General features: G+C 31.5%; 1 protein-coding gene across 2 annotated transcripts in view; it reads left to right on the top strand.

Annotated features, from left to right (window-relative positions):
* The first annotated feature begins 10208 nt into the window (after positions 1–10208).
* LOC143242704 (homeotic protein ultrabithorax-like) overlaps positions 10209–21452 on the top strand; it is a 178823-nt gene continuing 167579 nt past the window's right edge. Inside the window, exon 1 of one of the 2 annotated variants that reach the window (XR_013023158.1) lies at positions 10209–10371. The gene's annotated coding sequence lies outside the window, so the exon portion shown is untranslated. The remainder of the gene's footprint in view (positions 10372–21452) is intronic. The other variant, XM_076486179.1, reaches the window with a different exon arrangement.

Below are 21452 nucleotides of genomic sequence, written 5' to 3'. Positions count from 1 at the left end.
TTTGTTTCCTGAGACACAGATGTTCAACTTGACTGTAATACTTAGAACCTATTGCAACGGTGATGTCTTATAACCTTTCACCCTTTAATTCGAAACGTTGGCAACATGCGAACATTTCAGTAACAAACAACTGTAAATAATGCATTATACCTTCTTCATGTACCCTTTATTTAAAATATTGGTGATTATAAAAAGATCTATGTTCACTAGAGGGCGACACCAAACAGTGGAACAAACAGAAATATCGCGATAAAATAATGCAAGAAAATATATAATTATTTCTAACGTTGGTATTAAAATAAATACAAATTCAAAAGTACTCAAGAACGATATTTGTACTTTATTATATAGGATATAAGTAGTTAATACCTTAATAACATCGAATTGAAGGATATGTCTTAAAGCATGTATGAATATTTACAAAATATTTACGTTCTACGTATGCATACGTCATTTTGAGAAACAGATTTCGCTAAGTAACGATGGCCTCATATGCTAAGCCTTATATTTTTATCTCGCTATTGGCCCTCTGATCTTGTAAGATATCCAGAGCTTTTGAAGAAACTGTAAAAGTGAAATATTGAGCTAATAAAAATAGATTCTCTGGTTAAAGGTCGTTATTGTATTCGTACTAATAAACCGTATTGTGTGTTTTGAATTTCGCGCAAAGCCACACGAGGACTATCTGAGCTAGCCGTCCTTAATTTAGCAGTGTAAGACTGGAGGGAAGGCACCCACCGCTAACTGTTGTGCTACTCTTTTAACCATTGTTTTGTAACGACCAATGTTAATATAATATAAATATGTACTACAAACACGACTTTAACAGACAAGAAGAAAACAGGACACAAGAACGCTAGATTATAAAACATACGTTTTTATTCTGTTAGATATCAGTAACAAATCAATAACTGATACCAACTGTTAGTCTGATCAATTTAACTTTTCAACACAACTTGTTTAAATAGTACAATTAACTGAGATAAGTACCACGTTCAATACCACATTTCTACTCAACGTGTTTAAAAACAACCAGTGACTGAGTTAAGTACCACGTTCACTACCACATTTCTACTCAACGTGTTTAAAAACAACCAGTGACTGAGTTAAGTACCACGTTCACTCCCACATTTCTACACAACGTGTTTAAAAATACCAGTGACTGAGTTAAGTACCACGTTAACAACCACATTTCTACACAATTTGTTTAAATAGTACCACTGACTGAGTTAAGTACCACGTTCATTCCCACATTTCTCCACAACTTGTTTAAATAGTACCACTGACTGAGTTAAGTACCGCGATACCACCACATTTCTCCACAACTTGTTTAAATTGTATCGTTAACAAACTCAATGTTACCTTCGTCACCATGATGTTCTAAGATGGTTACCTAAACAGAATATTCGTTATCACGTTGACAAAACAGTCTGTGTAATATAAAGTTGAACATCACTAAAGGTAAACAGTTTATATGTTATTACTATCAAACATTGTTCCTTATCTCAGTGTTATTGTAACATTTTATTACACCGTATGGATAGAATAACACAGCTTAATGTAATTAGAACCAAACTGTGCAAAAGACACAGTCAGTTTAAACACAGAATAACACAGCTTAATGTAATTAGAACGAAACTGTGCAGAACACACAGTCAGTTTAAACACAGAATAACACAGCTTAATGTAATTAGAACGAAACTGTGCAAAACACACAGTGAGTTTAAACACAGAATAACACAGCTTAATGTAATTAGAACGAAACTGTGCAGAACACACAGTCAGTTTAAACACAGGAACTTTTAAAATAAAACGTAAATCACACGACTTTTATTAAGTAAACCTCGCAGGACTCTATAAATTACGTTTTATTTCTTGAAAGTGTTGGGACAGAAGTTAGAGCGCCATCTTGACAAAAATGATACGAATGATATTTAATACCAGAATCTATAACAAATATTACTGGTTTGAAATTGTTCAGTTTGTTTTAAAACACCAGTTCTTTAAGACTTCAAACTATTTTAAAAGTTAGATGACATGAAACATTTAAATAATTATATCAAGATGTTATTTGTTTAAACACTACGAAAGTCTTTTTATATTATATTTAATTTGTTCAGTTTATTTCAATCTCGTGTGAATAATAGAATACCTAGAATACATAAGTAAGAAAACTGTGACCACACTGCACGCGTAACGTGACGACAACTGTGACCACACTGCACGCGTAACATGGAGCGATTTCTTTGTAGGAGAACAGCGAACTTGAAATATCATTTATCGCGTTCAAATACTGTTCCACTGAATCAACGTATTTATAAAAGACATTTACTGGCCACTAATTAATATGTCTGTTACATCTCAACTAACCTGACTTTTCCCCGGTATTGAATCCTAAATCTCATCTGTACTGGATATGGTATATATGTAGTGTTGTTGATGCATTTGAGTTTATCTGATAAGGACTGATGATGTGTTGTCCATCCTTGAGTTTATCTGATAAGGACTGGTGATGTGTTGTCCATCCTTGAGTTAATCTGATAAGAACTGGTGATGTGTTGTCCATCCTTGAGTTTATCTGATAAAGACTGATGATGTGTTGTCCATCCTTGAGTTTATCTGATAAGGACTGGTGATGTGTTGTCCATCCTTGAGTTTATCTGATAAGGACTGATGATGTGTTGTCCATCCTTGAGTTTATCTGATAAGGACTGATGATGTGTTGTCCATCCTTGAGTTTATCTGATAAGGACTGGTGATGTGTTGTCCATTCTTGAGTTTATCTGATAAGGACTGATGATGTGTTGTCCATCGTTGAGTTTATCTGATAAGGACTGATGATGTGTTGTCCATCCTTGAGTTTATCTGATAAGAACTGGTGATGTGTTGTCCAACCTTGTGTTTATCTGATAAGGACTGGTGATGTGTTGTCCAACCTTGAGTTTATCTGATAAGGACTGGTGATGTGTTGTCCATCCTTGAGTTTATCTGATAAGGACTGGTGATGTGTTGTCCATCCTTGAGTTTATCTGATAAGGACTGGTGATGTGTTGTCCATCCTTGAGTTTATCTGATAAGGACTGATGATGTGTTGTCCATCCTTGAGTTTATCTGATAAGGACTGATGATGTGTTGTCCATCCTTGAGTTTATCTGATAAGGACTGTTGATGTTTATTGAATGTGGTTCGTTTCGGGTATATAAGTCAGGTTTTTATTTTTCATATAAACCAACAAGGCTCATGGTTGAGAAGTTTCGTTCGTTTTTTATAAATTTTTAGAAAGTATTTTGATTGTTGACAGAATTATGTAAGAAAAATAGAAACACGTAGAGAAATGTTTTGATATAAAACTAACACTTATGCTTTTAGATAGATTAAGGTAAATTATGCCATATTAATAAGATATCTAAGTAGGTTGATTTCTTAAAATAAGAAGATTCAACTTTATTTTTATAAGAAAACACAAAATATGCGAGGAGGATGTTGTGTTGGTTACGAAGCCATATTTTATCCTTTGAATTATTAGAGTAGAAGCAACGTGTTTGTCGGTTAGACGTTGGCAGCCATTTTGAGAAGTGAAACAGGCAAGAAAAGCGCGTGCTTTTACGCGGTGTTGGAGGCAATCTCAGTTCTTACGTCATCGTAAAGAACGTGAACAGCTCCACGTCAGACAGCTCCTCCGTTGCCTCAGGAAACAGAGAGTAAAAAAGTAGGAACACCAGGTGCGTTTGCGCAAACTCAGCATGAGTATTTCCTGTAAGAGACAGCTACACCCTGTCCCATGATTGGGCCAGCCTTCCCGCCACGTGAGTGATGATAGCGCCTCCCGCACGAAACTAGAATGTTCTGAACTGATTCTGATTGAATGCCGGTCAAGGAAGGTAACTAGACCGAAAACAGAGGTGCCGTACAGCGATATATCTTGGTAGATTTACCTATAGGGTCTGGACGACGTTGAAAAAAAAACACTTGTGTTCTGTTCCCGCAAAGTTTAACCGAAGTTATTAGTTATTATCGGAACCTGTCTATGAACTCAGCATATCTAAGGACGGTTATGTTAATTGAAAGGATTATTTATGGGTTCAAACGACGAACTGCAATGTGGTAACTCCAGAGCATAAACCCTTCATTTCACATTGCATATTATAATTACAAACAAGTATTAGAAGACGGCATAGTTTGATGATAGGGTAAAGTCCTGAGGACGGTAGTTGAATACAAACTGGATGAATTTATTAGTCAGTTCCATTTTCTACCAGTAGGGCGCAATACTTGCATACACTGCATACCGGTTGGGCTGAACGTAACCGTTCCGTAGTAGTTTGAGGACACATTCAACTAGTTTCCAGCCTTTGTCGAAATGTATGTTAACAAGCAAAACTAAGCTGACACATAAGTTTTAAGTTATAAGTTATTGTTCAAAAGATAGCATGCGATAAAATCATCTCATTATGATGTCAGTAAGACACGCCTGCTTAAGAGGTCTTGATATGAAACGATAAGAAACCGATAACCCGAGCGATAAGTTTATTCCTAATGAAGAAAGGTCCACCTTACAGAAGATTTCACGCTGTAAGATTTATCACATATATTCATGTATGTAACCACACGAGTTAACACATATATGTGATATTAAATCACATAATTTTATACATATTTATTACCACCGACATCTGTCTGTTAAGATTACAATCGTTGTATAAAGTTTATTTTTACTAAGACACAGTGTGAGAGATATTAACATATCTTTAACTTATCAGTTATTATTACAGTGATATATAACAACTAACCATCATTGTTACAGTGATATACCACAACTAGCCATCACTACTACAGTGATATCTCACAAATGTCTATTTTGCTATTGTGATGTGTCACAACTATCGGTCATTGTTACAGGGATATCTCACAACTGTCTATTTCGTCATGGTGTTATACCACAACTAGCCATTAGAGCTACAGTGATACATGACAACTATTTTGTTACAGTGATATCTCTCAACTATCTATTTTGTTATTGTGATATGCCACAGCTATCTGTATTGGTAGTGTTATATAAGAACTATTTCGTAACAATGATATATCACAACTACCAGTTATTATTACAGTGATATATCACAATTATCGGTCATTGTTACAGTGATATATCACAACTACCGGTCATTGTTACAGCAGTAGGTAACAGATAACCGTTTTTATCGGGGTTCTCGAGTTCTAACTCACAAAATAAAGATGTTTGACGTCATCTCTTATATGTTGTCTGGGTAAAAAGGTAAACAGTAGTTCTGTCTGTTTTTTATACAGTGTCTCTACTGATTGGAGATTACAGAGCGATAAGTGTCTCAGATAATTCACCCATTACTCCAGAAAAATTATCTAACTTTCTCCATCCTGGAAAGTTGCCAAAATTTGTTTAATAATGTCCTTTTATCTGATTGTTTTTTACTTTAAAACTGAATGTCATAGTAACATATCTGATATTTCTTCTGATGACGAGAAACCCACTTGAAATAAAACTTTAACTAAAATAATTAATTTAATATCCAAACTTAAGAACAGAACGTTTATTCTAGGTATTGCTTTTTGTTACTTAGTTATTTTCTTGTAACACATGTGTTTATTTAGTTTCTTTCTGTTTAAATAGTGGTGCGAACCACATACCTATAACAAGTCACAAAGCGGGCCTTTTAGGACGCTCTTTGCGCCTTTTTAAGTTAAGCCAATCAGATGCGAGTATCTAATAAGCAAACGTTTCGTGTTTGTGGTGTTTTTTACAAGTTTCTGACAGCAAAAAAAAAACAAAAAACAAACGAAAAATCTGTGGCAGGTATTTAGTTTTAAAGGAAGATGAACTGGGGGGTGTTCAGGGATATTTATGTAGCTCCCCCGCCCTGCTCACGATAGAATTTTGATATGTGTATTGAAAGTTTGAATTAAATTATCCTAGTTTTGTTTCCTATCAGATTATTGTGTAGATTGCCCGAGTGAAGGAAGCTTCAGAGAAAAGCAACAGATAAAGTCCAGTCGGTTCTAGACGGTGGATAGAAGACTTGAATGTAGAAAGGAGTCAGTCCAGACTTGAATGTAGAGAGGAGTCAATCCAGACTTGAATGTAGAGAGGAGTCAATCCAGACTTGAATGTAGAGAGAAGTCAATCCAGACATGAATGTGGAGAGAAGTCAATCCAGACATGAACGTAGAATAAGGAAAAGGTCAACAATATATTGAACGTCCTATGTTCATCTCTTCTTACGATAAATGTAACCAAAGCTACACACTAAAGCAGATTAATCACACGTTGTTAAATGTGTGGAAAACCCCCAAGCACACGTGCCAGTCTTGGTTGGTTGAATCACGTTAATTCGTATTCCTAACTGGTTTATCTGTATTCAGTAAGAATCTCTTAGCTCGGAGTTTCGTTTGGCTTGTTTTATTTACCATACAGCTTATAGTCTGGTCAGATGGTGAGATATTATGAGATTTCTATTACCGCTACACTGTAGTTGTTGTAACAACTGTTTCTGTTATTGCTACACTGTAGTTGTTGTAACAACTGTTTCTGTTATTGCTACACTGTAGTTGTTGTAACAACTGTTTCTGTTACCGCTACACTGTAGTTGTTGTAACAACTGTTTCTGTTACCGCTACACTGTAGTTGTTGTAACAACTGTTTCTGTTATTGCTACACTGTAGTTGTTGTAACAACTGTTTCTGTTATCGCTACACTGTAGTTGTTGTAACAACTGTTTCTGTTATCGCTACACTGTAGTTGTTGTAACAACTGTTTCTGTTATCGCTACACTGTAGTTGTTGTAACAACTATTTCTGTTATCGCTACACTGTAGTTGTTGTAACAACTATTTCTGTTATCGCTACACTGTAGTTGTTGTAACAACTATTTCTGTTATCGCTACACTGTAGTTGTTGTAACAACTATTTCTGTTACCGCTACACTGTAGTTGTTGTAACAACTGTTTCTGTTACCGCTACACTGTAGTTGTTGTAACAACTGTTTCTGTTACCGCTACACTGTAGTTGTTGTAACAACTGTTTCTGTTACCGCTACACTGTAGTTGTTGTAACAACTGTTTCTGTTACCGCTACACTGTAGTTGTTGTAACAACTGTTTCTGTTACCGCTACACTGTAGTTGTTGTAACAACTGTTTCTGTTACCGCTACACTGTAGTTGTGGTAACAACTGTTTCTGTTACCTCTACAATGTTTTCAACTGTTTTAAATGTTAATGTTTTTTTTTTAATCGTCAGTTAACGGTATGACTGAATGCTTACAACGCTAAAACCGGATTTAGATACTTTTGGTGGGCAGAGCACGGATGGTCTATTGTGCAGCTTTGTGCTGGTAACAAACCAACCTATGTTGTTGTAATATCAATCAATATAGAACTTTATTTTTATAGTAACAACTGTTTCTATAACAGTGGTCTAACCACTATTGGTTTGTATCTGCTACTCTTGTTACAATAAATAAAGTTTTTGTAACATTATTCTCTTGTGGAGTTATTTTGTCCATTACTCAAATAACAATTATTTCTGTTCAAACTTCACCTGTTATTCTGTTAACAATAATCAATGTTATTGTTCAAATAACAACTAGTTATTTTCTATTCAACAAGTCCTGTAAAATATACTGTCTTTTCTGAAATGCATATTTTTGAAACAATAGTTTTTATTCCCCGTCAAGCCCATTGTTCTAAATCAAACAATCCGTATACAAAGGAACATAAGCTTTATATAAATAACAAATTGAGAAAATATTAGTTTGAAGGAGGTAACATATAACGTATGAAGTTTTTCTGGTTTCGTTAGGCTTAAGTTGAATGAATCTTCGTTATATCTTTGGTACCATTCCATTATATTAACCAGAGATTCTGTTTTAATCACATTGTTTCTGTTTAAGAAAGGAACTTACAACATAAAGAACAGAAAACCGTGATATGTTAAGCGTGACGTATCGCTCTGAGTATTTCCAGAACCTTCGGTGCGCTCGGAACAACTCTCTCTATCCAGAACCTTCGGTGCGCACGGAACAGCTCTCTCTATTCTATTTTTCAAAGCTTTTGATTCCATTTGTTTCTAAAAGCTTTAAAATTTTCTCGTCTTTTAATTAATTGGAGCAATTTTTCGCGACAATATTCATAGAAGTTCTGTTTTCGTTTCCGTGTTGCGTTAGGTCTTTGGACTCGCTAGGACTATGTTTTTCATATCCAACACAGAAACTGCCTGTTAACAAGATATAAACTACACTCAAAGTATTTTATTAACAATGACTTGTATCTAAAACTAGATGTTGATTTCGAACGTGTTTTCATGAGAGGAACAGCGAAACGGTTGTATACAAGACACTCCGATGATTATGAATCATATCCAAAAGTAACTAACTGTATATTCAAGTGATATACAAAACACATACAGATACAGATAACAAAACTCTTCACTTGGTGAATTTTTCTCAACCCGTAAAACCGAGTTTTGTTCGATATCCTCGCACTTCGCTGAAGTTCGTACAGTACAAGTAAACCTGGAACAATATAAAATAGTCCAGCTAGTTTGTTCGAGTCTTTCACATGTAGAGTCCGTATATTTTTTGTCTACAATAAATCGCTATCCCTAATAATGTAAAGTATGGGAAGATTCCCTGTCTAACCAGTTAAATTAATAATAAACGACGCGTTGATCGGTATTCTGTTCACGAGTTCATTTATGCACGAGTAATTCGCGATGGAATGGCACGTGAATCTTGTAAGAAATACCAATCACGTAGTTTAGCAGCAGGATCGAACACTAGGGCTACGTAACGACCGTGGAGGGACTGGAAGAGCTGAGCCGGGTTTTCAAATATTCGTATGATTTCCTGGGAAACTCATAATGTTAAAGAAAGCGACGGTGCTATCTTCCATCCAATATTAGACGACTGTACTTTAAGATAATGTAATAAAGATCTAAGTGAAATTATAGGACATTCCAGTCTTCTTAGATTCCCTCTTCTTGATTGGATTAGTCCCGCTGTAACGAGCCAATAGCATTATTTCTCAGGCACTTGAACAGTGGTAGGGCACTTCTTTCTAATTAAGTTACAGCCCATAAATTTAACTTCATTACTCCGATTGTTGAATACATATTATTCTGCTTCCCATAGAAACTTATTTTCAGAGCTGAATCTTCAGTAAATATTGGGTTAATACGATTAGTTTCTCGGATAACTTCTGAAATTGTCAGCTTATAATTAGAGCGAAGAAAATAGGGCATTACTTTTATTATAAAATTAACAAACTATTAGAACAGTGAACGTTGTCTCTTTCGGACATTTCATCCATTCTCTGTCATAAAAGTGTTTCAACAGTTTCGTCACTTCCACATGTGTGACGAACCACTTTTTATTCTCGTATTTTAAACTTAAATTTTTTTATTTGAAATTTGTTTCTTATTTTAGAAATCTCGTGACCACGTGCGGTTCGTTGTAACACAAAATAATTTATTTTGAGAACCGCATATTTTATTGTTGTTTAAGGTATTCTGAAGTCAATATAGGAAAAATAATGAATATCTCGTGATCACGTGCGGTTCGTTGTAACACAAAATAATTTATTTTGAGAACCGTATATTTTATTTGATGCTTTAGGTATTCTGAAGTCAATATAGGAAAAATAATGAATATTTAAAGCTCGTGGTTACTTCATCGCAAGTGGGTCAAAGCACGTGAGACACGTTCATCCAGTGCAAGTTTTTTTTTTCCTTTTACCTAACTTCATGTAGTCTCAAAATAATTCAAAATGTGTAAAATAAACACGTGTTATTCCGTCTTTATCTACACTTAACATACACACCATACATATGTTTATCAACTCAGTTCTGTGTGACTGAAAGGCTAAGATATATAATATACATGTGTCGATTGATGTGATATTTCTATGTAACTGAAATCCTAACGCGTCTAAACACGCGTATCTATCTTTCCATAAGTGGTTCACATATCCATGTGGCCAAACAGTGATGTATGAATATCTTTCCACAAGTGGTTCACATATCCATGTGGCCAAACAGTGATGTTTGAGTTTAATTAACATAAGTATCCGTAGTTATAACAAAATAATATTTAAATATGTATTTGTTTTAAATGTATTCTTAAGGCTTGACGCTCGGTTCACTATCTCAACACTGCGTTATTTACATCCAATAAAACACATCCGTACGTGTTTATCTGCCCTAAAACGCGTCTGAGACTCAGCGCTCTTTGCTCTTTTACAGTGAGTCGCAGAGGGGCAGAGCTTTTGTCCGTGAAATCCGCAAGGCCAGGGCGGGGCGTCAGCGGCCATATTGGCAGAAGACAAAGTGTAATGTAGCACAATGTACGTAAGTATAGTGACTTTTTGTTCTCGCGTTCTGTTTTTATTTTTCCACTTCACTAATTCCAGTGATTATACTCCCCACGGGCGTACTTTGTCTTCATACGTGGAAGTTCAATTTTAAAAATGCTTCCAAAATGGCGCCTGTAAGAACTTCCCACTTGTGCCTCTAAGAAGAAAGCCGCTATTGGTTCTAATAAATTTCAGGCCTTCTCCGACAGCGCTAGGGGCAGACTTAAGAATCTCGCACCACAAGAACCAACAGAGTTTCTTGTCATAGAAATTAACGATTTCCCGCCAAGTAAACCCGAACGACAATTTCTTTTGGGTTTGCTGACATTAAAAGAGTTTGTTTAATTTCCCCACAACGTAACTATGAAGAGGTTTTATTTTTCACATGAGGTTTCTTTATCTATTACTTGCAAGAGTTATGTTTAAAAGTTAGCTGGTTGTGATTCTCTGATATATACATAATGAAACAATTTAAAACAACGTTTGTTTTGTTGTACATTTCACAAGTACACTTTAGCCATAACTCTTCATGTTTCGTCCATATTTAACTTAAACAATCAGAGTTGTAACTATAGTTCTGTATGTTTTGTTTGTACTTAACTTATACCATCATGTTTCATGATTCGTCTATATTTATCTGACACCATCAGAGCTGTAACTATAGTTTTATATGTTTCAGCTGTATTTAACTGACACCATAAGAGTTGTAACTATAGTTTTATATGTTTCAGCTGTATTTAACTGACACCATCAAAGTTGTAACTATAGTTTTATATGTTTTAGTTGTATTTAACTGAAACAGTCAGAGTTGTAACTATAGTTCTGTATGTTTCAGCTGTATTTAACTGACACAGTCAGAGTTGTAACTATAGTTCTGTATGTTTCAGCTGTATTTAACTGACACAGTCAGAGTTGTAACTATAGTTCTGTATGTTTCAGCTGTATTTAACTGACACAGTCAGAGTTGTAACTACAGTTCTGTATGTTTCAGCTGTATTTCACTGACACAGTCAGAGTTGTAACTACAGTTCTGTATGTTTCAGCTGTATTTCACTGACACAGTCAGAGTTGTAACTATAGTTCTGTATGTTTCAGCTGTATTTAACTGACAGTCAGAGTTGTAACTATAGTTCTGTATGTTTCAGCTGTATTTAACTGACACAGTCAGAGTTGTAACTATAGTTCTGTATGTTTCAGCTGTATTTAACTGACAGAGTCAGAGTTGTAACTATAGTTCTGTATGTTTCAGCTGTATTTAACTGACACTGTCAGAGTTGTAATTATAGTTCTGTACGTTTTAGGTGTATTTAACTGACACAGTCAGAGTTGTAACTATAGTTCTGTATGTTTCAGCTGTATTTAACTGACACAGTCAGAGTTGTAACTAAACTCTACATCATAATTCTAGTTTCAGTGTACATGAAAACACTTATTTTTTAATGCGTTTTATTAACTTCATACCAGAGACAACATTACAATATCCATAAGATCATATAATAGATACAATATTACAATATCCATAAGATCATATAATAGATACAACATTACAATATCCATCAGATCATATAATAGATACAATATTACAATATCCATAAGATCATATAATAGATACAACATTACAATATCCATAAGATCATATAATAGAGACAGCATTACAATATCCATAAGATCATATAATAGAGACAGCATTACAATGTCCATACGATCATATAGTAGAGACAACATTACAATATCCATAAGATCATATAATAGAGACAACATTACAATGTCCATAAGATAATATAGTGGAGACAACATTACAATATCCATAAGATCATATAGTAGCGACAACATTACAATGTCCATAAGATCATATAATAGATACTACATTAGAATATCCATAAAATCATATGGTAGAGACAACATTACAATATACATAAGATCATATAATAGAGACAACATTACAATGTCCATAAGATAATATAGTAGAGACAACATTACAATATCCATAAGATCATGTAGTAGAGACAACATTACAATATCCATAAGATCATATAGTAGCGACAACATTACAATGTCCATAAGATCATATAATAGATACAACATTACAATGTCCATAAGATCATATAGTAGAGACAACATTACAATATCCATAAGATCATATAGTAGAGACAACATTACAATATCCATAAGATCATTAATAGAGACAACATTATAATATCCCTAAGATCATATAGTAGAGACAACATTACAATTTCCATGAGTTCATATAGTAGAGACAACATTACAATGTCCATAAGATCATATAGTAGAGACAACATTACAATATCCATAAGATCATATAGTAGAGACAACATTACAATATCCATAAGATCATATAGTAGAGACAACATTACAATATCCATAAGATCATATAATAGATACAACATTACAATATCCATAAGATCATATAATAGAGAGAACATTACAATATCCATAAGATCATATAATAGAATCAACATTACAATATGGTTAAGATCATATAGTAGAGATAACATTACAATATCCATCAGATCATATAGTACAGACAACATTACAATATCCATAATATCACATAGTAGAGACAACATTACAATGTGCATGAGATATTATAGTAGAGAAAACATTACAATATCCCTAAAATCATATAGTAGAGACAACGTTACAATATCCATAAGATCATATAGTAGAGACAACATTACAATATCCATAAAACCATATAGTAGAGACAACATTACAATATCCATAAGATCATATAGTAGCGACAACATTACAATGTCTATAAGATCATATAATAAATACAACATTACAATATCCATAAGATTATATAGTAGAGACAACATTACAATGTTCATAAGATCATATAGTAGTGACAACATTACAATATCCATAAGATCATATAATAGAGACAACATTACAATATTCATAAGATCATATAGTAGAGACAACATTACAATATCCATAAGATCATATAGTAGAGACAACCATTACAATATTCATAAGATCAAATACTAGAGACAACATTACAATATCCATAAGATCATATAATAGAGACAACATTACAATATCCATAAGATCATATAGTAGAGAAAACATTACAATATCCATAAGATCATATAGTAGACACAACATTACAATATCCATAAGATCATATAATAGAGACAACAATACAATATCCATAAGATCATATAATAGAGACAACATTACAATATCCCTAAGATCATATAGTAGAGACAACATTACAATGTCCATAAGATCTTATAGTAGAGACAACATTACAATATCAATAAGATCATATAGTAGAGACAACATTACAATATCCATAAGATCATATAATAGATACAACATTACAATATCCATAACATCATATAATAGAGAGAACATTACAATATCCATAACATCATATAATAGAATCAACATTAAAATATCTATAAGATCATATAGTAGAGACAACATTACAATATCCATCAGATCATATAGTACAGACAACATTACAATATCCATAATATCATATAGTAAAGACAACATTACAATATCCATAAGATCATATAATAGAGACAGCATTACAATATCCATAAGATCATATAGTAGAGACAACATTACAATATCCATAAGATCATGTAGTAGAGACAACATTACAATATCCATAAGATCATATAGTAGAGACAACATTACAATATCCATAAGATCATATAATAGAGACAACATTACAATGTCCATAAGATCATATAATAGAGACAACATTACAATATCGATAAGATCATATAGTACAGACAACATTACAATATCCATAAGATCATATAGTACAGACAACATTACAATACCCATAAAACCATATAGTAGAGACAACATTACAATATCCATAAATCATATAGTAGCGACAACATTAGAATTTCCATAAGATCATATAGTACAGACAACATTACAATATCCATAAGATCATATAATACAGACAATATTACAATGTCCATAAGATCATATAATAAATACAACATTACAATATCTATAAGGTCATATAATACAGACAACATTACAATTTCCATGAGTTCATATAGTAGAGACAACATTACAATGTCCATAAGATAATATAGTGGAGACAACATTACAATATCCATAAGATCATATAGTAGCGACAACATTACAATGTCCATAAGATCATATAATAGATACTACATTAGAATATCCATAAAATCATATGGTAGAGACAACATTACAATATACATAAGATCATATAATAGAGACAACATTACAATGTCCATAAGATAATATAGTAGAGACAACATTACAATATCCATAAGATCATGTAGTAGAGACAACATTACAATATCCATAAGATCATATAGTAGCGACAACATTACAATGTCCATAAGATCATATAATAGATACAACATTACAATGTCCGTAAGATCTTATAGTAGAGACAACATTACAATATCCATAAGATCATATAGTAGAGACAACATTACAATATCCATAAGATCATTAATAGAGACAACATTATAATATCCCTAAGATCATATAGTAGAGACAACATTACAATTTCCATGAGTTCATATAGTAGAGACAACATTACAATGTCCATAAGATCATATAGTAGAGACAACATTACAATATCCATAAGATCATATAGTAGAGACAACATTACAATATCCATAAGATCATATAGTAGAGACAACATTACAATATCCATAAGATCATATAATAGATACAACATTACAATATCCATAAGATCATATAATAGAGAGAACATTACAATATCCATAAGATCATATAATAGAATCAACATTACAATATGGTTAAGATCATATAGTAGAGATAACATTACAATATCCATCAGATCATATAGTACAGACAACATTACAATATCCATAATATCACATAGTAGAGACAACATTACAATGTGCATGAGATATTATAGTAGAGAAAACATTACAATATCCCTAAAATCATATAGTAGAGACAACGTTACAATATCCATAAGATCATATAGTAGAGACAACATTACAATATCCATAAAACCATATAGTAGAGACAACATTACAATATCCATAAGATCATATAGTAGCGACAACATTACAATGTCTATAAGATCATATAATAAATACAACATTACAATATCCATAAGATTATATAGTAGAGACAACATTACAATGTTCATAAGATCATATAGTAGTGACAACATTACAATATCCATAAGATCATATAATAGAGACAACATTACAATATTCATAAGATCATATAGTAGAGACAACATTACAATATCCATAAGATCATATAGTAGAGACACCATTACAATATTCATAAGATCAAATACTAGAGACAACATTACAATATCCATAAGATCATATAATAGAGACAACATTACAATATCCGTAAGATCATATAGTAGAGAAAACATTACAATATCCATAAGATCATATAGTAGACACAACATTACAATATCCATAAGATCATATAATAGAGACAACAATACAATATCCATAAGATCATATAATAGAGACAACATTACAATATCCCTAAGATCATATAGTAGAGACAACATTACAATGTCCATAAGATCTTATAGTAGAGACAACATTACAATATCAATAAGATCATATAGTAGAGACAACATTACAATATCCATAAGATCATATAATAGATACAACATTACAATATCCATAACATCATATAATAGAGAGAACATTACAATATCCATAACATCATATAATAGAATCAACATTAAAATATCTATAAGATCATATAGTAGAGACAACATTACAATATCCATCAGATCATATAGTACAGACAACATTACAATATCCATAATATCATATAGTAAAGACAACATTACAATATCCATAAGATCATATAATAGAGACAGCATTACAATATCCATAAGATCATATAGTAGAGACAACATTACAATATCCATAAGATCATGTAGTAGAGACAACATTACAATATCCATAAGATCATATAGTAGAGACAACATTACAATATCCATAAGATCATATAATAGAGACAACATTACAATGTCCATAAGATCATATAATAGAGACAACATTACAATATCGATAAGATCATATAGTACAGACAACATTACAATATCCATAAGATCATATAGTACAGACAACATTACAATACCCATAAAACCATATAGTAGAGACAACATTACAATATCCATAAATCATATAGTAGCGACAACATTAGAATTTCCATAAGATCATATAGTACAGACAACATTACAATATCCATAAGATCATATAATACAGACAATATTACAATGTCCATAAGATCATATAATAAATACAACATTACAATATCTATAAGGTCATATAATACAGACAACATTACAATTTCCATGAGTTCATATAGTAGAGACAACATTACAATGTCCATAAGATCATATAGTAGAGACAACATTACAATATCCATAAGTTCATATAATAGAGACAGCATTACAATATCCATAAGATCATATAGTAGAGACAACATTACAATGTTCAGAAGATCATATAGTACAGACAACATTACAATATTCATAAGATCATATAGTAGAGACAACATTACAATATCCATAAGATCATATAGTAGAGACAACATTACAATATCCATAAGATCATATAATAATGACAACATTACAATATCCATAAGATCATATAATAGAGACAACATTACAATATCCATAAGATCATATAGTAGAGACAACATTACAATATCCATAAGATCATATAGTACAGACAACATTACAATATCCATAAGATCATATAGTAGAGACAACATTACAATTTCCATAAGATCATATAGTACAGACAACATTACAATATCTATAAGGTCATTTAATACAGACAACATTACAATATCCATAAGATCATATAATAGAGACAACATTACAATATCCATAAGATCATATAGTAGAGACAACATTACAATATCCATAAGATCATATAGAAGAGACAACATTACAATGTTCATAAGATCATATAGTACAGACAACATTACAATATCCATAAGATCATATAGTACAGACAACATTACAATGTCCATAAGATCATATAGTAGAGACAACATTACAATATCCATAAGTTCATATAATAGAGACAGCATTACAATATCCATAAGATCATATAGTAGAGACACCATTACAATATTCATAAGATCAAATACTAGAGACAACATTACAATATCCATAAGATCATATAATAGAGACAACATTACAATATCCGTAAGATCATATAGTAGAGAAAACATTACAATATCCATAAGATCATATAGTAGACACAACATTACAATATCCATAAGATCATATAATAGAGACAACATTACAATATCCATAAGATCATATAATAGAGACAACATTACAATATCCCTAAGATCATATAGTAGAGACAACATTACAATGTCCATAAGATCTTATAGTAGAGACAACATTACAATATCAATAAGATCATATAGTAGAGACAACATTACAATATCCATAAGATCATATAATAGATACAACATTACAATATCCATAACATCATATAATAGAGAGAACATTACAATATCCATAACATCATATAATAGAATCAACATTAAAATATCTATAAGATCATATAGTAGAGACAACATTACAATATCCATCAGATCATATAGTACAGACAACATTACAATATCCATAATATCATATAGTAGAGACAACATTACAATATCCATAAGATCATATAATAGAGACAGCATTACAATATCCATAAGATCATATAGTAGAGACAACATTACAATATCCATAAGATCATGTAGTAGAGACAACATTACAATATCCATAAGATCATATAGTAGAGACAACATTACAATATCCATAAGATCATATAATAGAGACAACATTACAATGTCCATAAGATCATATAATAGAGACAACATTACAATATCGATAAGATCATATAGTACAGACAACATTACAATATCCATAAGATCATATAGTACAGACAACATTACAATACCCATAAAACCATATAGTAGAGACAACATTACAATATCCATAAATCATATAGTAGCGACAACATTAGAATTTCCATAAGATCATATAGTACAGACAACATTACAATATCCATAAGATCATATAATACAGACAATATTACAATGTCCATAAGATCATATAATAAATACAACATTACAATATCTATAAGGTCATATAATACAGACAACATTACAATTTCCATGAGTTCATATAGTAGAGACAACATTACAATGTCCATAAGATCATATAGTAGAGACAACATTACAATATCCATAAGTTCATATAATAGAGACAGCATTACAATATTTATAAGATCATATAGTAGAGACAACATTACAATGTTCAGAAGATCATATAGTACAGACAACATTACAATATTCATGAGATCATATAGTAGAGACAACATTACAATATCCATAAGATCATATAGTAGAGACAACATTACAATATCCATAAGATCATATAATAATGACAACATTACAATATCCATAAGATCATATAATAGAGACAACATTACAATATCCATAGGATCATATAGTAGAGACAACATTACAATATCCATAAGATCATATAGTACAGACAACATTACAATATCCATAAGATCATATAGTAGAGACAACATTACAATTTCCATAAGATCATATAGTACAGACAACATTACAATATCTATAAGGTCATTTAATACAGACAACATTACAATATCCATAAGATCATATAATAGAGACAACATTACAATATCCATAAGATCATATAGTAGAGACAACATCACAATATCCATAAGATCATATAGAAGAGACAACATTACAATGTTCATAAGATCATATAGTACAGACAACATTACAATATCCATAAGATCATATAGTACAGACAACATTACAATGTCCATAAGATCATATAGTAGAGACAACATTACAATATCCATAAGTTCATATAATAGAGACAGCATTACAATATCCATAAGATCATATAGTAGAGACAACATTACAATGTTCAGAAGATCATATAGTACAGACAACATTACAATATTCATAAGATCATATAATAGAAACAACATTACAATATCCATAAGATCATATAGTAGAGACAACATTACAATATCCATAAGATCATATAGTAGAGACAACATTACAATATCCATAAGATCATATAATAATGACAACATTACAATATCCATAAGATCATATAATAATGACAACATTACAATATCCATAAGATCATATAATAGAGACAACATTACAATATCCATAAGATCATATAGTAGAGACAACATTACAATATCCATAAGATCATATAGAAGAGACAACATTACAATGTTCATAAGATCATATAGTACAGACAACATTACAATATCCATAAGATCATATAGTACAGACAACATTACAATGTCCATAAGATCATATAGTACAGACAACATTACAATATCCATAAGATCATATAGTAGAGACAACATTACAATTTCCATAAGATCATATAGTACAGACAACATTACAATATCTATAAGGTCATTTAATACAGACAACATTACAATATCCATAAGATCATATAGTAGAGACATCATTACAATATCCATAAGATAATATAGTAGAGACAACATTACAATATCCATAAGATCATATCATAGAGACAACATTACAATATCCATGAGATCATATAGTAGAGACAACATTACAATGTGTATAAGATCATATAGTAGAGACAACATTACAATATCCATAAGATCATATAATAGAGACAACATTACAATATCCATAAGATCATATAGTAGAGACAACATTACAATGTCCATAAGATCATATAGTAGAGACAACATTACAATATCCATAAGATCATATAATGGATACAACATTACAATATCCATGAGATCATATAGTAGAGACAACATTACAATGTCCATAAGATCATATAGTAGAGACAACATTACAATATCCATAAGATCATATAGTAGAGACAACATTACAATATCCATAAGATCATATAATAGAGACAACATTACAATATCCATAAGATCATATAGTAGAGACAACATTACAATATCCATAAGATCATATAGTAGAGACAACATTACAATATCCATAAGATCATATAGTAGAGACAACATTAGAATATCCATAAGATCATATAGTACAGACAACATTACAATGTCCATAAGATCATATAGTAGAGACAACATTACAATATCCATAAGATCATATAGTAGAGACAACATTACAATTTCCATAAGATCATATAGTACAGACAACATTACAATATCCATAAGGTCATTTAATACAGACAACATTACAATATCCATAAGATCATATAGTAGAAACATCATTACAATATCCATAAGATAATATAGTAGAGACAACATTACAACATCTATAAGATCATATCATAGAGACAACATTACAATATCCATGAGATCATATAGTAGAGACAACATTACAATGTGTATAAGATCATATAGTAGAGACAACATTACAATATCCATAAGATCATATAATAGAGACAACATTACAATATCCATAAGATCATATAGTAGAGACAACATTACAATGTCCATAAGATCATATAGTAGAGACAACATTACAATATCCATAAGATCATATAATGGGTACAACATTACAATATCCATGAGATCATATAGTACAGACAACATTACAATATCCATAAGATCATATAGTAGAGACAACATTACAATTTTCATAAGATCATATAGTAGAGACTACATTACAATATCCATAAGATCATATAGTACAGACAACATTACAATATCCATAAGATCATATAGTAGAGACAACATTACAATATCCATAAGATCATATAATAGAGACAACATTACAATATACATAAGATCATATAGTAGAGACAACATTACAATGTCCATAAGATCATATAGTAGAGACAACATTACAATATCCATAAGATCATATAATGGGTACAACATTACAATATCCATGAGATCATATAGTAGAGACAACATTACAATATCCATAAGATCATATAGTAGAGACAACATTACAATTTCCATGATTTCATATAATAGAGACAACATTACAATGTCCGTAAGATCTCATAGTAGAGACAACATTACAATATCCATAAGATCATATAGTAGAGAC

This window comes from Tachypleus tridentatus, unplaced genomic scaffold (genome assembly GCF_004210375.1).
Source record: "Tachypleus tridentatus isolate NWPU-2018 unplaced genomic scaffold, ASM421037v1 Hic_cluster_2, whole genome shotgun sequence".
NCBI lineage: Eukaryota > Metazoa > Arthropoda > Merostomata > Xiphosura > Limulidae > Tachypleus > Tachypleus tridentatus.
The sequence above is the reverse complement of the archived record's forward strand: the minus strand, read 5'-3'. Positions and strand labels throughout refer to the sequence as shown.